The following is a 21,955-nucleotide window of genomic DNA, read 5'->3' on the forward strand; positions in this document are numbered from 1 at the left end:
ATATCCTTATTTCTTATATTTATATGTTTTAGAGTTGTTTTACTTCCATGTGGTAAATACCACTCAGACCCTTCTTTGGGAATAAAGTTGTTATTCATCCAAGAGCTGAGCCTATTTGGAAGAGCACCTCAGCTAAAGAAACCTGATTCATACATAGTCACACCTTCTTCCAGGTGAAGCTTGCATCCAATGACTAATCAACGTGGGTATATGAAGGTACTTTGCTTCAGCTTGGCACAGCTCTGAATGGCCATTCCAGTCCTAAGATATGTGCTTACCTGGGGCCTTCACTGAAACTGCATTCCAGCTCTACTTTCCCCCTGCCCTATACTCCTTTCCTTTCCCTCCTTTTCACAGGTTTTGACTCTGAAAGCACTCCACGCTAATCTTCCTTCATGTTCCTCTCCCTATCAGAGTCTGCTCTCTGGGAAATCCAGCCTGGAGCACTTTATCTATCTATCCATCTAACCACTTTAAGAAAGTGTAAAAAGAGAGTATGCATCATGCATTTATGAAATGTCTGATATGCTAAATTTTTGCATATGACAGTTCTCAATTACCTGCCTGCTAGTTCTCTGAAATAAAAATTAGTTATAAAGAAAGTTATAAAGTGCATGGGTGATTATGGCTCTACTAGAAGCAATATATATATAAAAAAAGGACTGTGCATGTAAGGTTATGAGATGCGTTTTTGTTTATTAAGAAAAAATATGAGCTAATTGGTTTTGTAGAAACACATGTTGATGTAGAACAATTTGTACCCAGATAGGTCTTGAGAGTGTCACAGAGAATTTTACTGAGAAACTCCAAGCAGTGATGAAGCTGATCCTTGGCAGAAGCTTCTGGAAGTAAGGTGTAGATAGAAGTCTTTGGCACCTATGCAAAAATTGAGGAAGGATGAACAATGTTAATTTTCAACTAAACAAATCTTTCTTATTTCCCAGTTTCTGTCAAAGGAGGGCTACTTAAACAGCATTTGTTTTTCAAAATATAGGAAATAGATGCAGTTGGTGGAGGCTCCAACTCTAATTTTCCATTGCTTTTGCATGTTTCATGCAAATCCAGAACCTGATGACTATTACCATCTTTGTTAGAATTCTTAGCAATAGTTCATAATCTCTATTAATTCAGGTCCCTTCATGGCTTGACCCCTGCTTATCTCTTCTGCCTCACCACTGTGCTCTTCCTGCCCATGCCCTGCCACACACCCCACACCATGGTGAAATACTGTCTGTGTTCTTGCTCCAACAAAGGTGGTTAAGAGGGTGGACTCTGCAGCTGGTTCAGTCCTTACATTTACTCTGTCACTTCCAAACTGTGTGAACTATAGCAAGTTACTGTATCCCTTATGCCCCAGTTTCCCCATCTGTATATTGACAATAATGTTAGTATTTAACTTCATTTGGTTGTGATGAGGATTCTAAGTGGAGTGTTTGGTTCATAGTAGCTCAAATATTCTTTGGTGCTTGTAAGGTAAATGCTGGACATAGACTTATTCCCCCCACCCTGTGCATGCCAGAGTTCCCCCTTCCCCCTGGGAAACTACCCCTGGCCAAGGTAGATTACCCAAGGAGAGGCACGTTTTCTTTAAGAGAAATGCAAGACAGTAGGAAGCAGGAGCCCTGAGTAAAAAATGTAGTTAGCACACTAATGTTAAACTACTCTGGTGCCAGGAGTGTAGCAAGTAAGTTAACTTATCTGCTCAGCCAGATTTCCTGCACTCTGAGGTATGTGAGCTGGGTGAGTGTTACATGTAAGCGTGCAAATGATTTACACCTCTACTTTCTTCTATTCACTATATAACTGTTGTATGTACCCTGTGGCAGCACGGATTTCTAGCTGACCAGCTGCCACCAGCACCTCCCATAGTGTAATAAACCCATGTCTCTATCTATTGGCCCAGGTGAGTTCTTCGGAATAGGAAAACACTACATGAGTGCCCTCTCAGAAGTGGCGCTCCCCGATACAGTGCTTTATTACTGGTCGTAATGACATATTCCAGTTTAGGGACTCTGTTGCTCCATGTTGCACTCTGAATCTATTACTGTTTTTGTGAGCATATGAAATGTGTGTGCTTAAACATTTCAAATTCTACCTTATAAATACGTATGATAAAATGTACTCATTTGACGGAGTACATGTAGATTATTGCATAATCATTGAGAAATTAATAAAAATTGTATTAAAAATGTTCCTGTTGCCTAGAGACAGCATAGATGCCTGAAATTATCTCTACCAATTTTGTATTGAACAACTGAGGAATGTATGTGGATTTGTTTCTTCTCATAAAAAGACTTAAATGTGTAAAAGACCTAAAGAAAAGAAGTTCTCTTTTCTTTTCCCTTGAATGGCCCAGTACAAAGAGAACACGCATTTTCTGGAATTCTCTGGTAATTGGCCCCAGGTGGTACTCACAAAGATGTGCTGACATGTGCGGGAAACTGAAATGCTCATTCATAATCAGTTTATCACTCTGGTTATTATTAACACTAAAGGGATTAGATTGCTGTGTGCTCAGTACTGCTGCTGTGCCTGTCTCTCCTAAACTCCAGAAAGGCTGCAGGAAGCCTTTAAAAAGGAGATATTTGTATTTCCAGGGATTAATGGCACCCTTTTTGTCTAAATAATGGACCTTACATTGTGTAGTTTAAACTTATTCAGCATTAGTTAATTACTATAATGCATGCTAACAATGTGACTAAAGCTAATTTCCATTAGGTCAATTGTCTGATTAATTGGTTAACAGTTAACCTCCCTAGGTACAATTTTTCTCTTCTAAGCACGAAAAATGATGTCTTTCATTTTTAAATCCCCCAAAATGCATACTGTAAGCCAGTTGCCACAGTGAAAATGAAATTATTTATTCAAGCATTTTATTTGCATCTGAATGTTTGACAGTTGTGGCAAATAGCAACAAAATGAACATGGGAAAGTGTTTTGAATGTAATTTTTCCTCTTTTGACACTTAATTTGCTGTTGCACAGTGACTTCAAAACCCTCAGCGTGATATATGGAATCCCAAAACATTCCCTTTATTGATTGGTTTTCCTTTAGTTTTTGCTTTCCCTAACATCCCAGGGACAATTTCTTTATTATCATAATCCCTATGTGAAAAAATTAACAAACCAACAAACATGCATCGGTTAATTAAAAGATTGCTCAAATTTAAATGTGTATACTTATAAAAATATAAAAAAACCAAGAATATCACTTGGTTCTGTTCTGCTCACTCAACAAATCAGTCAGTGTGTCTTCCATATTCATTGTTTTCTTGTCATTCTTTTTGTGCTCCTTGGGCCTGGACCTCATCACCCTCTCCCCACATTACTGCACTAGCTTCTGAACAGTTCTCTCTGATTATAGTTTCTCCACTTATTAGGTTCTCACTAGTTTCTTCCATTCAGTATGGCCACATTTGTCTTGGTCATTTCTTTTGCTTAAAAACCAACAGTGCCTATTATTTTTCAAAATGATACTCTTCAGCCTTTATAACTTAAAGTGAAAGATTGAGGTCTGGCCAGTGGAATGCCGGTGATGTGCCTGTCTCTACCTGGACCAAAAAACTTTCCATACCATTGGCCACTCGTGTACTTTCTTTCATTGGCTGGCTAAACGTAGGGGATCCAGTGGAGAACTTTGAGGTATTGGGGATGAAAGAACCAGCAGGTTAAAAAGATGAGGGTCCCTGAATAACTTCATGGTACAGAGCTTCTTGTCTCCACATCCCACTCCTGCTATTGGACTCAGATGTAAGCAAGAAAGAAAAGTCCCTTGTGTGAAGACAGTGAGGGTTTCCCCATGTTTCACTATTAGCCACTTAGCCTAATAGGTATCAATTCTGCAATCACAGTGCTGTCAGTGCAAATCGAGATTAACAAACTTGTTGGGAGGTAAATGTGTGGATTTTGGACTTTTTATATATAGTTTTCAGTAGTTACCTGGTCATGGCTTTTGAATCTAATAGGTTTTTTATTTTTATAATTCTTTAAGCAAGTGATTTTTGGAGCATTTGAAAATAATGCTTGTTCATTTGTTTATTTATTCATGCATACAATAAACATTTATTTAGTATCCATTAGATCCTAGGTACTATATTTATATAAAAAGGAAAGGGAAAAGTATTATTTCAGTAAAAAAAATAACTAAATAGATTATGTTGCAATCTTACCTTGAGCACCTTTGCTACTTAATTTTTATACTTAGCATAAAACCTCAACAACACTTTTATGCCTCTCAGGTGGCTAGAGTCTCATTTTCAGGCCTTATTTGAGACATCCAGAATTGTTCTGCTGCCAGATTCTTCCTATGGTTTAATGCTAATGAGATAGATTTTTGTGTTTCTTTTCATTATTGACTCTAAAGGAAGAATTCTCTTTTAGGGAATTCCCACATTTGTACAAAGTCAACATAGATTTTCTTTTGCAAGTACCCATTACTTTAGGCATTCCTTTTCATAGCTTGACACTTTGATGGCAATGCCATGGTAAAGAAAACTTCTCCTATCACTTCTGGCAGTTGAGATTTTGAAGTTAGGCAATTAGGACCAGGGACAGGGAAAGAAAATCATATCTCCATGGTTTCACCACGGAATTAGTGTGTAATTCATGACCATTTCTCTTTTCAGCCATTCTTCTCTCTGCCATCTGACAAAGTCTGTCTCTGACCCAAGGGCTTAAAATGGCATTGACTAGCTCACCACTTTCGACTCCACATTTTGGATGAAATAAAGGAATTTTAAGAGAGTCTGCTGGAACTTTGTTTCAAAATCCTATTGTTTCCTAATAGTACCAATGATTCATTTTCACATTTCCTTTAATTGGAAAATATATACATGCCAAGAACTTTAGATTTGACTCCTCATTTATTTAAAAGAAAATGCTGATGCATGAGTGAACAGGTAAACTCAGTCATACCATTCTCAGGTGTGTGGAGATTGTTAAGCAATTCTTCATCATATCTTTTCACAGCCTTTTTGAGCATGTCGGGGCAAAGGGATGGGGTCAGGGCTGAGGTATATCAAGAAAGGTCAAGAGAGGAGAGAGGGGAATAAAAGAAGCCTGGTGGCTGGTTTCTGACCCTGGCTCTGGAGCCAGGTCTGGCAGCTCTAGGGATCAGCCACCACAGGCCTCACAATGCTGCCCTTCTTTGTTTTTCCTGTTCTTCAGTGGGCTCAGTAAGATGGTACGTATCACCTGGTATTGGCATTAGCTGTCTGTTTCTCTTCTTTGCTTGAAGGAAAGGACCATGTGTTACCTTTGAATCCCAAAACAAACACATTCAGTAGACTTTTGGTGACTAAGGGAGTGAATAACTGAAGTGATGTCTACATTTAATCATCACTATAAAAAAATAGGATGATATAATTGAGCTAAAATCCAAATGCTGTATGAACCCTAATTTTTCATTTAGTACAAAAGGAAGAAAAGTAGTTGTGAGAAAGAGGAGTGAAGGATGAGCAGTGTAAATCGGAAGGAATGGGTGAAAGTGAATCATTAATAAAAGAACAGAAGAGATTATAAAGTAGGAGGAAATAGGATTTATAGGTGGGGATAGAGAAGGAGCTATGAGAGACGTTAAAGTGTTGGTAGAATCAGCCAGTGAGCATCCAAGATTATAGTCGAGTAGTTCCTTGACCCACCTATCAGGATGTTGTAAAGATGTGGTACAGTAAACCACGGAGTTTCTCAGAGGGAAGCTGCTCTGTAGATAAGAAAGCCCCATCATTCCATATTATTATTTTCCTTTATGTTGGGCAGATATACCAGTGACAGTTGGAGTCTTCTTTCAGCCAAATAGCTCCCATATGCTACATAATGCTGCTGCTGATTAAAATCCTATGGAAGATTCGGGCCATACCTGGAAAAATAGCAGGCTGAATTCGATTTATCAGTCTTCTGGGGAAGCAAAGATAATCAAATTTCTCCCTTCAGCAACTTTGGGACCAAGCCATTTGCTGAGATGACAAGGGATATGAGTCGCACACTTTCAGTTTGTATACCTACTGCCGGCAAATCATGAGTTTCTGACATTTTGTGAAGTTTTTTTGTTTTCCCCCTTACTATTCACATCTTATGGGCCTTGTCATTTAAAGGCAAGGGCACTTCTGTGAAAACCAGCTATAGAAACATGCATGAAAAATTAGTGAGATCTGTAGAGAGACAAAGTTATGGGTGATGTGAGGAAAAACATGACTTTCGGTCAAAAATCTGGGTTCCAATGTGCTTTTTAATTTATTAGTATTTTGACCTGGACAAGTAGTTTAAGCCCTCTCAGCTTTGGTTCCCTCATCTGTAAAATGGATAATGATATCTACATCAGAGGATTGCCTTATAGATTAAATTACATAACTTACTAGTTTGGCTGTGCATTTTGGAAAAATCTAGCTACTGAGAACTGCAAAGCACCCTTAGTAGGAACACTCCATTCAAACTCCGGCATTGAGACTTGATCAAACTTTAACATGGCTTCTAGCTGTGGAAGGCCATGTCCCTGGGAGCAGCTCCCTTTTGAGTTTCTATCTGGAAAAGCTCTGTGTGGAGTATACTAACATTTATAAAACAAATGTATTTCATAGGGCCTAGTTTCCAAATCCCTGTAGTTTCAGGTATAACCTAACTTTTTAAAATTACATGTAGAAATGTTGAGCTTGCAAAAGACAGGAAAATTTCCCCAGGCTAAAGTCTCTGATGTAGATAAAAAATTGTAATACAGGAAAATTGCATGCTCAAGGACAGACATCCTTGGAGCAGGTTAACCTGAAGTTACTTTTTGGTTACGTAAAAATACTGAGGAAACAGCTTTAGGAAAAGACAGTATTTGGTAAGAACAAACTTTTGCTGGTGGATCAACTTAACTTTTTGCAAATTGCATTTTGGAATGGCACTTTGTTATTTCGCTAATGTTACCAGCCTCTGTTGTTAAACTATACTTAGCCATAACTCCACCTATGTTCCTTTTCTGTAACTTTCTGGCCTGGAGAATAAATACTGAGACAGAACCCCAGTCCGGTGTTAATTTCCTGAGGAGGCATGCCTCTCTCTTGAGGGTTCCTGGAAATTAACCCCTTCGGGGTTTCTCACTGCTCAGAAGAAATGGGCTTTGAGTAATCCTTTGCATCTCCGTCACCCAGGTGGAGAGAGGTGACGAAGAGAGTGCAACAGCTCTGGGCTGTCAAAAGATTTTGCTGTTTGTTCTAGCCAATACCTGATGATAGGCTCCCCATTCTTAGAGCATTTACTCAAAAAGGCTCACAGTTTTGAATCCCTTCTCTGTCCTTTTGAGGTACATATGTATCTCCTAGAACTCAGAAGCATCTTCTTCAAGGACCTGAAAGCCATTCCTTTAAAACACAATCATCAAAAAAGATAGATCCTCTGTCTCCTAGTGTCTGTGGGAGAACAGAATCCTAACTTGGATAATTACCAGCCAGCAGACACAGCTGGCCTTATAGCATCTACACTGACCTTCTCTGTCATTATTCACTGAGTACCTGCTTTTTGCCCACTGACTTCTGTGCAAATCGGAATGGAGCTCAGCTCTTTCCCTTACTATTAGCAATCACTGAGTAAAATCTGTTTTCACTGTTTTAACTAATGTCCAGCTTTGGTTATCTTTGACAGTAAAAACTGGTTTTGTGGGTAAAAAAAGCCCTGTCCGCAGATCTCTTTTTGCGGCAAGTGTATGTATTTATGTATGTGTGTATGGTTCTGATGGAGAGGGCGAGGTTGAATCTTCTCAGGAAAGGTCACAGGGAGTAATTGGAAAAATGTGAAAAGGTGGTTTGTTTTTTGACTCTGGTTCCAGAGGAAAGTCCTGAGAACTAGTTTCTACTCAAAAATTTTTAAAGGTTACAAATATAACTTAAACAAGCTTTCACTATTTTACTATAAGCCAAAGTTCCATCTTGTAAACCAAATGAAATTTTGTTTTAAAGGATGAAATTAGGATTGTAGATCATATTGTCCAATAAAACACTCTGTGATGATAGAGATGTTCTATTTCTAAACTGTCTCATACAATAGTCACACGTGACTACTGAGCACTTGAAGTGTAGCTAGTAGCAACTGAGGAAATGAATATTTTAATTTAATTTGAATGAATTCAAATGTAAAACACCATGTGGTGTTACTCTACTGGAGAGCACAACTCTAAATCATGCTGTACTTGCCTCTTCTTGGCTTTATTCTCAGTCTCCGTGTGGTATCAAGATAGCTCCTGGAACCCCCAGGCTTAGCTAGTCCATAAAAATGATGATCTCACAGAAGGAGAGAAATCATCCCTTCTTCAACAGCCTTATCACATTATAATTGGCTTCGCTTAGGCATGTCATTGTGTGCAAAAGATGGACACTCACGGTCCAGTCTGAGTCGGATCCTGTTGCAGGCCATTAAATTCACTGTCCTTCTAAAATTGCTTTGAGTTCAGGAGGAACAGTTATCAAATGGTGGTTGAAGCAGAAGTTGAAGGACTTTGTGAAAAAGGGCAAAAGTAGTGACACCTCATGGCACTGGTGACAAAGCACCACGCAGGGTTAGTGATCAGAATATTCTCTCCTCAGCACACAGAGGATTTGGCACCTGAAGTCCTGGCAGCAGCAGAAACCATACAATTTATAGGGCAGAGTCCTCAAAACATCAGCAGCAGCATCTGTGGCACAGTCAAAAAACCTCCTGCATAGAGAGCAACAAAAAGGGTAGGAACTTTTAACCCAAATCTTGCCATAGCTACCAATCTTATTTTAACATGTGAAACTTTCTAAAAATGAAACTTTCAAAGGGGGACTGTGGGAAAGCAAAATATTTGAGCCCCAAGATATATTTCATTGACATGTTTCAAGATAGTTAATTTAGAAAGACTGGAAAAACAAAATTAGCAAGAAGACCATTTCTTCGTGGAAAGAAATTTACATCTATAAATGTGAACAGCCAGGTTTCCTCTGCGGAGCCCCTGCTTTGGCTACTACCGTTTCTGAGGGCAGCTGCGAGACCACCTGAAGTATTTTCAGGTGCATACAAGACGTCTATATTTAACTTTAACTTTTGACTTCCTTCTTTCACCTGAGACAATATCTCCCCCAAGAACTTCAGAGAAACCTGTTCTCAGGCCATTGTCCTGGGACTTCTGTGCACCCCCCTCCTCTCTCTTATGAACACTGGTATATAAGGTCTGTACCCTCATTAGAGTTTGGAACATTTCTCTCTTGTGATTCCATCATGTTTTGCCTCCTCCCAACACATTAAATAATAAAATTTGTTATGCCTTTTCTTCAAAGGGTAGGAGAGGGAAGGCCAATAAGAACATGGTGGATTCCACCTGGTTCCTGTAACTGCTATTCGGCTTCAAGAGCACACGACAATCACTCTCCAGGAACTCAGAGAAATACCCCAGGGTGGGCTGGGATAGAATACCTGCAAGTATAGGTAGGAGTTATATAGGAAATTAGACTTTACTATTAATGTGACCATATCTGCATTCAAAGTTTGGGAAAGCTGAGACATTTGGATTACACATTTAAGTACTTGGAACTACTGGGTGCTCAAATTTTACCTGCTATTTCCAGCACAGACAGATACACACACACCCATTGCATTCACTTCTCCTTGAATAAGTGTTACAAAAACCTGAATGTCTGTTTGCTCGCTGCTCAATAGCCAATAACTGAGAGTCAAGTGTTGGTGTAAGGAAAGCTAGCCTTTAATCAGGAAGCTGGCAGCCTGGGGAAATGGCGCACTTATGTCTTGAAGACCATCTCTGCCTCTCACCAGTTTGCCAAAGGGTTTTGTAGGGGTCTGGTGTGGAAAGTGGATTCATAGTGACCAGGTGGGGACATGCAGACATGCCTGAGTGTTCCAGATAATCACCGAGGAACTTCCCAGGTGGGAGTTGACTAGCTTCATACTTCATTTTCCATGGGCTCAGTTCCTGTTATTCTCAAATAAGATTAGGTTAGTAAGCTAGTAAAGAATGGCCATCTGGGTTAATAATTTTCCCTTTAATTATTTGTGTACAATGTGAGAGCAAGAGTCATTGTATTTCGGCAATTACCTGCAGGCTATGTGGTTTGGGTTGCAGGAGAGGGCAAGTTTTAAAATTCAAAGGCTTAACAAAATGGAGTCACTTCTGTTCAGGCTGTTACATAAGTACAAGATTTTTCTGTGCTTTATTGATATCAGTGTTTTGAAGAGACAAAATAGTTACCTTCAGGATTTAGTGTGTCCTTTAAAACTATGACAATTCATTTTCTGAATACTAAGTGTTAGAAAAATGTACTGTTGAGAATGTTGGAAGCAAATCCATGGACCAGGACTAATATTCAACAATTGTATAACAACATATCATATTGGTTGTTAAAATATAAAGATGACTTTGGACCAGTTTTATATGGCAACTTTCCTGAGTCTCTCAAGTTTTCTCCTACCCTTTATTGCTTCACTTCTGCCTCTTGTCACAATCCAGCAAGTAAAAAGTTAATGCCTGACACAGGCAGGGGCCTCCAGGACCAACATAATATTCTAAACCAGCTATGTTCTGATTGATCTGAGCTGTCCTAAAATCCCAATTCCTTGCCAAGGAAACCCAAGATGACCATTTTGTGCTGTACCAGCATTTTATTTTGTATGTGTCTGTTCATTCACCTAAATTGTTACTTATTTGCAGATTACGTAATTTTAAACCCTCTTATGCCTACAGAGAAAAACAGTAATGGAATATTTAAAATGTGTCGCCTTGTTTGGGAAACCCATGGAGTTTTTGCTTTATAGTGGAGGAATATGGTAAAAAGAAGTTTAATTTAATTTTGTAGTGATGTCATCTACATTGACAATTGGAGAAAATGCTACAAGTATTCCAGTAGACCAAGCCTCATCTAAAGAGAAGTGCCACTGGTGGCTCTAAGTTAGATAGTCATGATCACAAGATTATGGCTGGATAGGAAATACAAATAGCCGAGAAAAACTATGATAAATAGGCTCCATTATTTCTAATTTAATAGCCTCAAGACCCTGCCTTTACAGGTGAGTATAAGGATCACAGGCAGAGAAATTTGTGGTGTGATTGGAGGGAGACGTGTGTGTATCTCTGTGTGTGTGTGTGTGTGTATCTGTGTGTGTGTGTGTGTGTGTGTGTGTGTGTGTGTGTGTGTGTGTGTGTGTGTGTGTGTGTGTGTGTGTGTGTGTGTGTGTGTGTGTTTGGTGGTTGGCCAGTATGGTGATCTGAACCCATGACCTCAGTTTTATAAGGCTGTGCTCTAATCAACTGAGCTAACTGGCCAGCTTGTGTGTGTGTTTATATAGTGTTAACATAATTATAGTTATTGACTTACATAGTTTTGTTTAGTTAGTGTCCCAGTAAAACTATTGTGGAGATTTTTGTGGAGGCTGAGTGACTATATGGTCTGTTTAAAAAGTTGTGGCCTTAATTCAAACCAGGTTGGATCAATAATTCTGAAGACAAAACTAAAGCTGTTAAGTCTAAAACCTTGAGAGAAACAGCATTTTGCAACCTTTAGCCATGGGAATAAGAATACATGTTTTGCAGTGTGTTAATAGTTTAAGGTTTTGATAGCTGCTGCAGTATATCTCATCTCTTTTGCCAGCTGACAGACACATCATGCTTGAGATGAAGCAATGGATTCAAGTAGGTTTTTGACTTCTTTAGACCATCTTTCTTCTTTCTCTGGATACAGGTCAAAACCTAGGGAGGTGGCTTTTATCTCTTCTACCTTATTACCCTAAAATTGTGCAGAACACTTTGTGTGTAAATTCCAAATGTGAACATCTCAGATATCAAATTTTCATAACTCACTATTGTGTCACAGGAAAATAACACATAAGCCAGAAACTTAGATCTATGTTTCTTTACTTAGATTTGTTTGCTAAGGAAAACTATGGCAACTGCTGTGACTTCTGAAAGTTCATACTCAGCATTTGAGAGCATGTAGTATTTAGCCAAGTGGCAGAGCAGCAAACTCATTTTGAGTAAGATATTTAAAGAAGAAGGAAGTACCATATGTCATCAGCTGGCATAATTTAACTTGCAAATCACATGTTGGCAAGAGCTAGTAGGCAGCAGATGGCCGACTCTTCTGTGTTTCAGACCCCAAACTTATTCTTTCCCATTTATGTTAGAAATCCAGTTAAAAGCCTTTTTATCACCATCAGTTTAATTATAAACAAGTCTTCTTATCTGGTAGGAAACTGACCTGTGTTTAACAAGTTTCCCCCAAAGCTCTCTATTTTCCAAGATATTCTTCAAGAAGGATTTTTTTCTAAGCTTATTTATTCAAACTAAATATACCTAATCCTTATATCTTAAACCTCACGAGCTTCTACTTAAGCCACATAAGAGTCATTCATTTACCGTTTAGGATATAAACTACTATTAATTTTAGACTACTTGCTAATTTCAGTTAATTTAGTGAAAATTGTTGAAAGACAACTCTCTTCCAATTAAATAATTGCCATTACAAATACAATTGTATAAAGCCGAATTTTAAAGTCTTTTATCATATGGTGCAATTAATATCAGAAACAAGAACATGTGTTTCATTAATTTGCCTGTCACTCCACTTGTTTATGATGAGCGCACTGACACTTCTGTGCCATCTGTTTGTATATAACATTAAAAAGCTATACATGCCAGTGGATGGAAGTATTTTGACAGAGTACATCCACAGGTATGTGTTCTATGTTTCAATAAGTATTAAAGGTTATTTCCCACAAAGAATTTTGTCATTATTACAGTGTTTTCTTTGCAACTTTAATTTTATTGTAAATTGACAAAATTATAATCGTATATATTTATGGGGTACATATGAATATGTATACAATGTGGGATGACTAAATCAAACTAATTACATATCCATCACCTCAAATACTTATCATTACTTGTGGTGAGACCATTTGAATATATGAAACTCAAGATAAGCAAATGCTATAAAAGGGGTGGCAACAAGTGACTGTTTCTTCCCCAACTTTCAAAGGAACTGTGTGTTCTAGTGGTTAAAAGAGAGAGAGAGAGAGAGAGAGAGAGAGAGAGAGCTATCTTCTGGCTTCTGCTTAGGATGTAAGAAGCTGGAAAGAGCATCATTTCTACCCTCACAATAAAAGAGAGCGAATCTGCAAATTCACAGTTGCCCTTGGATTCACAGATCACAGAGATCTTATGTTGTGGGGTGACCAACTAACCCAAAATCTAAAGAAAGATACTCACCTGAAAAGAGAAACAGAATTGGAGTAGATGTTGGACCATAAAAAATCTGCTCAGAAGAATCCAAGTGAAATTTTTGAAAAATTTCTAAAGGCTGACTTTGGTGTAGCATGAGTGTATAGGATCCCTTTTGGTCTAGCATGAGTGTATAGAGCAGAATTGGAGACCTGAGAAAGACTACATCTAGATGCAGGCATGGGGGAGGGGAACAACAGATGTTGTGGGGAAAAAAGACATAAAGCCTCATCAGGAACCTTCTCCCCTATCTTCTCTATGGAGTAAAATAGTTAAGTTTCTGTGGAAAGGGCCACAGGCACTGTCACCCTTGTGCCACGGTGAACACCCATTGCAGTGAGGTGAATATAACAAACAAACAAAAAAACACCCTGCTCTTGAGAAAGGGACATAAAATGTCTTGAGCCTAGATAATTCATATTCACTGGGGGAGGAATATGACCACACAAAAGGGCCCCATTCGCCAGACCTAGACATACAGTGTCCACCTCAGACTGAGGTTGAAACAGAACAACAGAGAACAGCTCTCCTGCCTCCCCTCTCCCAACCTTCTCTATCAGGCCAGTGAGTGACCCATATCAACTAACTGCTGTGTAAGGCTGGGAGAAGAGAAAAGTGAGAAGGGAGGCCTTTTCTCAGGCACAGGCATGGCAGGAAGACCTAAAGCCAAAGGGAGAGCAGATGTTGAGAAAAGCCCTCTGAAAAATTATGCCTCATTATAAGCACAGGTAACACCAGAGGAATTTGAAGCTTGCATTGCCCTGAGTGTAAGCAGAGCAACCAAAAAAACAGCAACAAAGAGTCAGCTCAACTCCTGACTAAATTGACACAAACCCTTAGAAAAGGAAAAGACATATCTATTGTCTCTATGTTCAACACAAGATATCTACTTTCAACTAGAATTCAGGATACACAAAGATGCAAGAAGAAAAAACAAACAAAAACAAACCAAAAAAAAAAAAAAAATCCCACAAACAAACATTAGCAAGAGACAAAACAATCAACAGAACCAGATTCAAATATGATTTAGATCTTAAAACCATAAGAAAGGGAATTTAAAATAACTTAGAATAATCTGCGTAAGACTGGAGCAAAGGGTGGACAATGTGAATGAACAGATGGAGAATTTCAGCTGAGAGTTGGAAACTGAGAAAAATTCAAATGAAAAGTCAAGAAATAAAAGACACTTTCAGAAGAGAAGAATGCCTTTGATGAATCCATCAGTAGAATCAATACAGAAAAGAAACAATAAACATGGAGATAGGTCAAGAAAAATTTTCCAAACTGACAAGCATGAAGCAAAAAACATAAAAGTCTATCTAAGAGCTGAAGGGCAGTATTGAATGATCTAACATGAATGCAATTGGAATCAAAGAAAGAGAAGAGAGATTAAGCAGAAGAAATTTTTAAAGAGATAATGACCAAGAGTTTTTCAAAATGAATGAATTATTTTTTAAAAACCCCACATATCCAAGAAACATAGAACATCAAACAAAAAATATTCCCCCAAACACCTAGAAACATAATATTAGAATTGATATACCCCAAAGACAAAGAGAAAACCTTGAAGGCAGCTAGATAAAAAGTACACATTACATACAAAGAAACAAAAATAAGAATTAGGACAGATTTCTCATCATGAACTGTGGAATCTAGAACACAAGGGAGTGGTGACATTGTTAAAATGATGGGGAAAAAAAAACCCTGTCAACTCTGATTCTATACTCAAAGAAAATATTTTCCAAAATTAAAGGACAAATAAAGACATTCAGAAAAACAGGAACTGAGGAATTCATTACTATCACAGCTATGAGCTATATTAAAGGAAGTTCCTCAAAAATAAGGACTACGATGCCAGACAAAAACTAGGATCTACACAAAGAAAGAGAGTATTAGAAATGGCATTTATGAAGGAAAATATAAAATTTATTCTTCTTATGTTTAATTGCTCTAAAAGATAGATATCAGAAGCAAAAATAATATCAATGTATTACATATTTATGGCATATGTAAAATAAAATTCATGACAATAATAATACAAATGATAGGGAAAGAATTGAAATTATTCTGTTGTGGGAACCTTAGTGTACATAATTAAAGTTGTACATTGTAAACTCAAGAGAAATCTTTAAGACATTTAAATATAACCCCTAATTGGAGATAAGATAGTAGATTTTAAACCATTTCAATAATTACATTAACTCTAAACTGTGTAAACATACCAAATAAAAATTAGACAATATTTAGATTGGATAAAAAAATAACTTTATATATAAAGAACTACATAGGTTAAAGCAAAATATAGAAAAGATAACATATAAACACTAATCAAAAGAAAGATAAAGTGACTATATTAATATCTGAGAAAATGGGCTTCAGAACAAGGGATATTACCAGGGATATATTCATACCGATAAAGGGAACTATTGAAGAGAAGACATAATTTTAAATATATATGCACCTAACAATAGAGCATAAATATATGAATTAAACTGATAAAACTGATAGAAAAAATAAACAAATTCAAAAGTAGAATTGCAGACTTTAACTCTCAGTACTGTGTAAAACAAGTAGAAAGGAGTCAGTGAAGAAACAGAGGACCTTAATAGCACTATTAACCAAATGAATCTATCACACACATGCACAACCCCACACAGCAGTGGAATACACATTTTTCTCAAATGCATATGGAACCTTCATCAAGATAGATATTATTCTAGATAGGCAAATGTAAAACAATAGCAATTATAAAAGGTATGTTCTCAGATCAAATGGAATTTAAACTGGAAACCAATAATAGATAGACATCTGGAAAATTCTCAAATATTTGGAAATAAACACATTTCTAAATAGCCTATGGTTCAAAGGGAAAGTCACATGGGCAATAAGGACATTTGAATTGAATGAAAATGAAAACTCAAAATATCAAAATGTGGGGGGTGCAGCTAAAGCAGTGTTTAGAAATAAGAGCTTTTAATTCTTGTGTTAAAAAGGAAGCAAATTTTAAATGAATCATTTAAGATCCCATTTTAAGAAAATTTTAAAAAAGGAAAATTAAACTCAAACAAGTATATAGGAGTGAATAACAGTTAGAGCAGAAATCAATGAAATTGAAAAACATATTCTAGAGAATATCATTGTAAGCAAAAAACAGTTTTTTAAAAATATCAACAAAATTGATAAATCTTTGTCAGGCTAAGCAAGAAAAAAGAGAGAAAACACAAGCGATAGATACTGGAATGAAAGAGAATACATGGCCCATGTATTCAACAACTTATATAAAGTGGACAAATTTCTTGAATGATACAAAATGCCAAAGATTACCCAAGAAGATATAAATAACCTGAATAGATCTATATCTTTTAAACAACCTGCCCTTTGTTCCAGAGGAAAACACTGTCTCTCTTTCTCATGGCTGCTCCCTATAAAAAAACGTTCTTGAAAAGTAGTCTGGGACAAAGACAGTGTCACTGCTGGTAAGATGTGCAGAAATGCAAGAGGCCTGTGGAGAATTGTTAGGAGTAATTGTTATGAGCAACAGGATTGAGATGACCCAAGGATGGCTGAAGTTTTAGACTCCAGCTCTCCTTATATCTTAGGTGTAGCTCTCCAGAAGTTCCAAATGAGAAACGGAGAGCCTGGGAATTTTCTAGATCTTCTTCTTGTTGGAAAATCTTGAACAATTCTGTCTTTTCAGCAGTGAAAGATGTAGAAAACTCTGCTTTTCAGCTGTTTTCCACTTAGTTTTTAATTCCTTGACCCATGTGGCTTAATCAAATATAATGTAAAGAAATACTGCAGGATCTGACATACTTTTCTGGATCTCCCTTCTCTCCAGGATCAGAGATCCTTAAGTTTTGGATACATTGACAGCCTCAATTTTTTTTTTATCTTTTGTCCCATAAGATTCTCCGAATCTCTGTTGGTTTCTCTGCCACATAACGGAAGTCATAAGACTCCTGGGTCAGAGACAAAGGACAGAGGACAGTAATAGCAGTAGCCGGAGTATTATAGGATAACTTTCTAGTGCCTGCTCACCAGACCCTGGCATCCAGGGGGAAAGGTGACTCCTGTACACACAAAGGGGTGTGTAACCCTTGAGTTGATTCTTAGTATTTAGCCCTGTTCCAAGAATTTTCCTGAGAGGAAAAAAATGGCCAACAGAATGTGAGTTCACCTCTCTGTGGTTCCAGAGATTCTGATTTTGGCTTCTCAAGTTCTGATGGCATCAGCTAGTCTCTAATGCCTTAAATCAAAAGGTTCTTTATTTTCCTTGTATTTCATGTGGCTTTTCTACTTTTTCTTGAGAGAGTTTCTGTAACTCTATCTTAGCCGCTTGCATGATGCTTCAACTTAGCCATATTTGGAACTACATGATATATTTGTTTCTTGTTTATTTTTCATCTCTTTGTTTAGGAATCTAAGCTCTGTGAAATCAGGTTACTTTGGCTTATTCTCTAATAAATTTCCAGTGCCTTGAACAGCACATGACAACTGGTACACATTCAATGAGATCAAATACATAGATAGCTGAATTCAGGTATGTGAAAAATAAGAAAACTACAATTTAAAAATTTTGGTTTCTATCTGGATGCTACTGATTGATATCTAGTAGTTTCCATGTCTACCTATATGTCTGCTGGTATATATTTTCTCAGTAAAAGTATTTTGTATTTTCAGCACATGGGTTTCCTAATGCATAGATATGTCTTTAGCTCTAATCAGTAGATTTATGAATGTTCTTTGAGTTTGGAAATAGTTACTTTTTCCTCAGGACCTAAAAGAAGGTATAAATAAACAGAGATTATTTTATGCACACATTCTGTTTCTTCCCCTCCCTGTAAGAGTCCTTTCAACTCTCTGCAGCTTCATGCCTACTGCTTTCTTCCTTTGATCAAAAACTGCACTTATTTTAAATCCAGTTAAAGAGTCACCTTTTATAACAAGTCTTCTGAGACCTTTTCATGGCGACTCAGTTGCGATCATCTCTGTGCTCCCACAGCTCTTCGTAAATTCTTCTGTTATAGCACTCATTACATTGCCGTTTAGTTTTTTTTTACATGTCTGGGTTCCTCCCTGATTACTGAGCTTCTTACATAAATATCTTTATATCCTTAGTAGCTGGCACATGGTCAGGCACATAGATGTATCTTAGGAAATGTCGGTTTGAGGCTTTGTTGAGATTAGAATGTTATCTAGCTTAGAAGTATGTATATTTTTAAAAACGACACAACAAAATGAAACTGCCTGATTTTGGAATTTTAGTTAACCATGCTCTATGTATAGAAGCTATTAAGAGAACAGGGTGGCGTTCCCAGAGCCACTGCACTCTTATTCTGTTTATTCCTGAACTTACACACTTTAAAATCCTTATCCTTGGAATCAGCCTTAAATTTCAGAGGTGGGGCTAGTGGTGTCATCTACATAGTATAATTTTAAGGGAACTGGAAAGATTTTCCTCTCCCTAAATCTCTTCTATTTGTGTTTAGAATTCCACATATCTATTGCCTAGTTTTAGTTCTACAGTCATGCTATAGACTAATCTTAAATCAGAAATGCTTCCGTGTAGGGACGTATAACAATTTATTGACAAGATAATTTCTCTTCATAATAGAAGAATTCTGGTCAGGGAGATCTCTGTGTACCAGAGACAGGTAGGAACAGCAGGAATAGTGGAGCAGAGATATCAAGAATGATAATTGGGGACATCAAAGAGCAAAAGTGAGTTATGGACACCTTTGTTAAAAATTTAATCTTTTTTTGATATGCTCTGTTTATATCATATTGTCCTAATCTGCCAAAAGAAAGGTAACATAAACATTTGAGTGTTTATTTAGTGAAATATTATACATATTATATTATGGTCCAGGTGGGGAAATATTGGGTTCCCAAAAGGCATATGAAGGCCATTTAGTATGGTAACAAATTTACAAAGATGAAAATATCCCAATATTTTCTGCTTCTGATTTAACTATTTAAATCACATATGAATATAGGTATTTTATCCTATTTTTGCTCTTAATACTACAGAATGGTAAGGATTATAATAGCTTTAATGTAAATCATCTAACTATCTCTATATTTTGGTTTATTTTTTAGGTTGATGGCAGTATGTCTTCGACCATAAGTACTTCCATTTGTCATAATGTTGCTCTATACTTGCAAAAGAATGTGCTTTTGTAACAGACCGTTGTCTCTCACCAGCAAAATTTGAAGGATATAGATACAGGTAATAAAGCGGTAGTTCTAGGCTTATATAGCTTGGCCACAACTAAAATGAATATAAGCTTTTTCTCTGCATGTGCTTGGAATATGGAACTATGTACTCCGTATACATGATATATAAGTAAGTAACCCTAAACTGTGAAAAAAAAAAAAAATCTCTATTTTTGCATTGAAGAGTTGAACAGGGAAATGACCACCATCTGGAGAAAGTAGGTTACAACTAAACGAAGGGCCTTTTGTCAGCACCACGCTCTCCCAAGTGAGCTAACCGGCCATCCCTATGTAGGGATCCGAACCTGCAGCCTTGGTGTTGTCAGTACCGCACTCTCCCAAGTGAGCCACGGGCCGGAAACAGAGGGCTTTTTGTTTGTTCTTCTGTCCCCCTGATAATATATGGAATTTGAACTCACTTCTGTCCCTACCCCGTGTCTATACTTTCCTCGTAGAGTACTTAGGTACTCACAGTCTTCACCTGTAGGAGGCAGAAGAGCTCAGGGGTTTGAAGCACAGACTCTAGACTTTGGGTCTTAATAACTATGTAACCTTGGGCAGGGTACCTAATCCTCAGATGTGTGGACTCATAGATACAAGTGAGATTTTAAAACAGAGCTACCTATAAGGTTGTAGTGAGTGTGAAATAGGTAATGTACATAAAGCACAATACTTGCAGACAACAAATATTTAACAAATAGTAGTTGCTATTATTATTAAAGTCGATGTAGTAGTATACCCCCACTCATATTTCTGTAACAGGGAGAGAATTACTACTTCACTCTCCTGGAGAAATAAATTACGGTAGGTTAGGGAGAGAGCCTCTATCCTCTCTCTGTTTACTGCTACCCATGGGTGAACGAGAGCGTAATTTTATTGGGAACATTCAGTTCCTAATGTGTCCAGCTCAGCTCTTTCTCACTTTTCAGACCTGGTTTACCCACAGGACATAAAATTCTGGTGTTCTTACCACCACCCCTACCTCTACGGACCAGGTTTGCTGTTGCCCAGCTATGCGGATGTCTAATTTAGGAAGAAGTCTAAACAAGCCCATTTAACTGCAGATCTTGAGCCACATTCTACAATATGCTTTATCAGCAGTGTGATAATTTTCTCTCTAAATATCTAATTTTCCTCTCTCTTTCTATTCATTTTGAAGTTGAATGAGGAAGTTAAAAGAGGCTATTTATTTGCCCACTAAATCCCCCAAGTTTTTACTTTCTGGATCATTGATGTGTCCTTCGGTGCTTTTAACTGCAGTTATCACTGTGGAATTCCTTCACACTGAGCCGTAGGCATTTCTCTCCATCTGCTGGCTGCCCCCTTGCCAGGCGGTGGTTGCTGCCCGTTGGACTGCTGCCACAAATGCCTTTGGCCCTGTCCCTTTACAGCTGCAGGCTGATGTGAGAGCTGGTGCTTCCTGAGACACTTTCTCAGTGTTTGCTGCTGCCACTCCCACTGTTGCCATGACCGAGACATGGGTGTCTTGTGTGACCAGCACCAGGAAGCCACATGCCATTTTGCTTAAGAAGCACAATCTTCTAGAAGCATTCCCGGTATTGAGTATGCACACTAATGCTTTCCTTTTGAGGAACCTCTCCCCCATAGTGAGAAGAATCCTCCTTCTCTCTAGGCTTAGCTGACAGCTGCTGAAATGAACACCCTGGTCAGGGATTGTGAGGCTGGAAGCAAAAGTATATTGTCAGTCATGCAGGAATTTGTTGGCCCATGTTTTGTGCAAACAGCTGCTGCATTTTCAGTTTTGAACTTGGCAGGCCTTATTTTAAATAAGCTTTGCCAAAAATTGTGGCTCATTTGCCTTATTTTTCTCTTCTCCCAATTGGAAAAAAAGAAAGGGTCAAATACAAAGCTAAAGTGGGGTCAATGTGGAGTTGAACCTCTAGCACATGACACTATTTACTTATTAGAATCAGATGTTTTTTGTGATATTCATGTGGCCAGTTCCATTTAGATATGTATGTGTATATGTAGCAAATCAGGCATAGGTTTTAACAGAGTAGACAACCGTGAAATTAATGGTTTGTGATGGTTTACTAATGCCTGGGGAGATTTCTGGTCTAGTAAAATGAATCTAAATATGCTCCCTTGGAACTCTTGAATGGCGTTAATTTTCTTTTCTAAAATTTCTTATATCAAATATTCTTAAAATAATTTCCCACCAGTTGATTTATATATTTTATTTTTAAAAAATAAGGAAGAAAATGTAAGACTTGTAAGATTCAACAGTCCTTATTCTCTTTTGCTGCCATTTATTTTTTGGAAACTGTAACTGCTGGGGACGTAGTTCTGGTGGTCTCTGGTACTGAGTCTTCTTTCCATGCCACAGTTTCTCCCCCTCCAGTGATAGATCAAAATGTGATTCTGTTTTCAAACGCTTGAAGGTTCGTAGTTTTCTACAGAATACATTTCCTACTCTTTAATCTTGAAAAAATAATGGCCCTTCAATATCTAGTGGGAAATCCTTTCCAGCCTTCCATCCTGGAGCAACTCCTCCCCT

The sequence above is a fragment of the Cynocephalus volans genome, chromosome 1, assembly GCF_027409185.1.
Source record: "Cynocephalus volans isolate mCynVol1 chromosome 1, mCynVol1.pri, whole genome shotgun sequence".
NCBI lineage: Eukaryota > Metazoa > Chordata > Mammalia > Dermoptera > Cynocephalidae > Cynocephalus > Cynocephalus volans.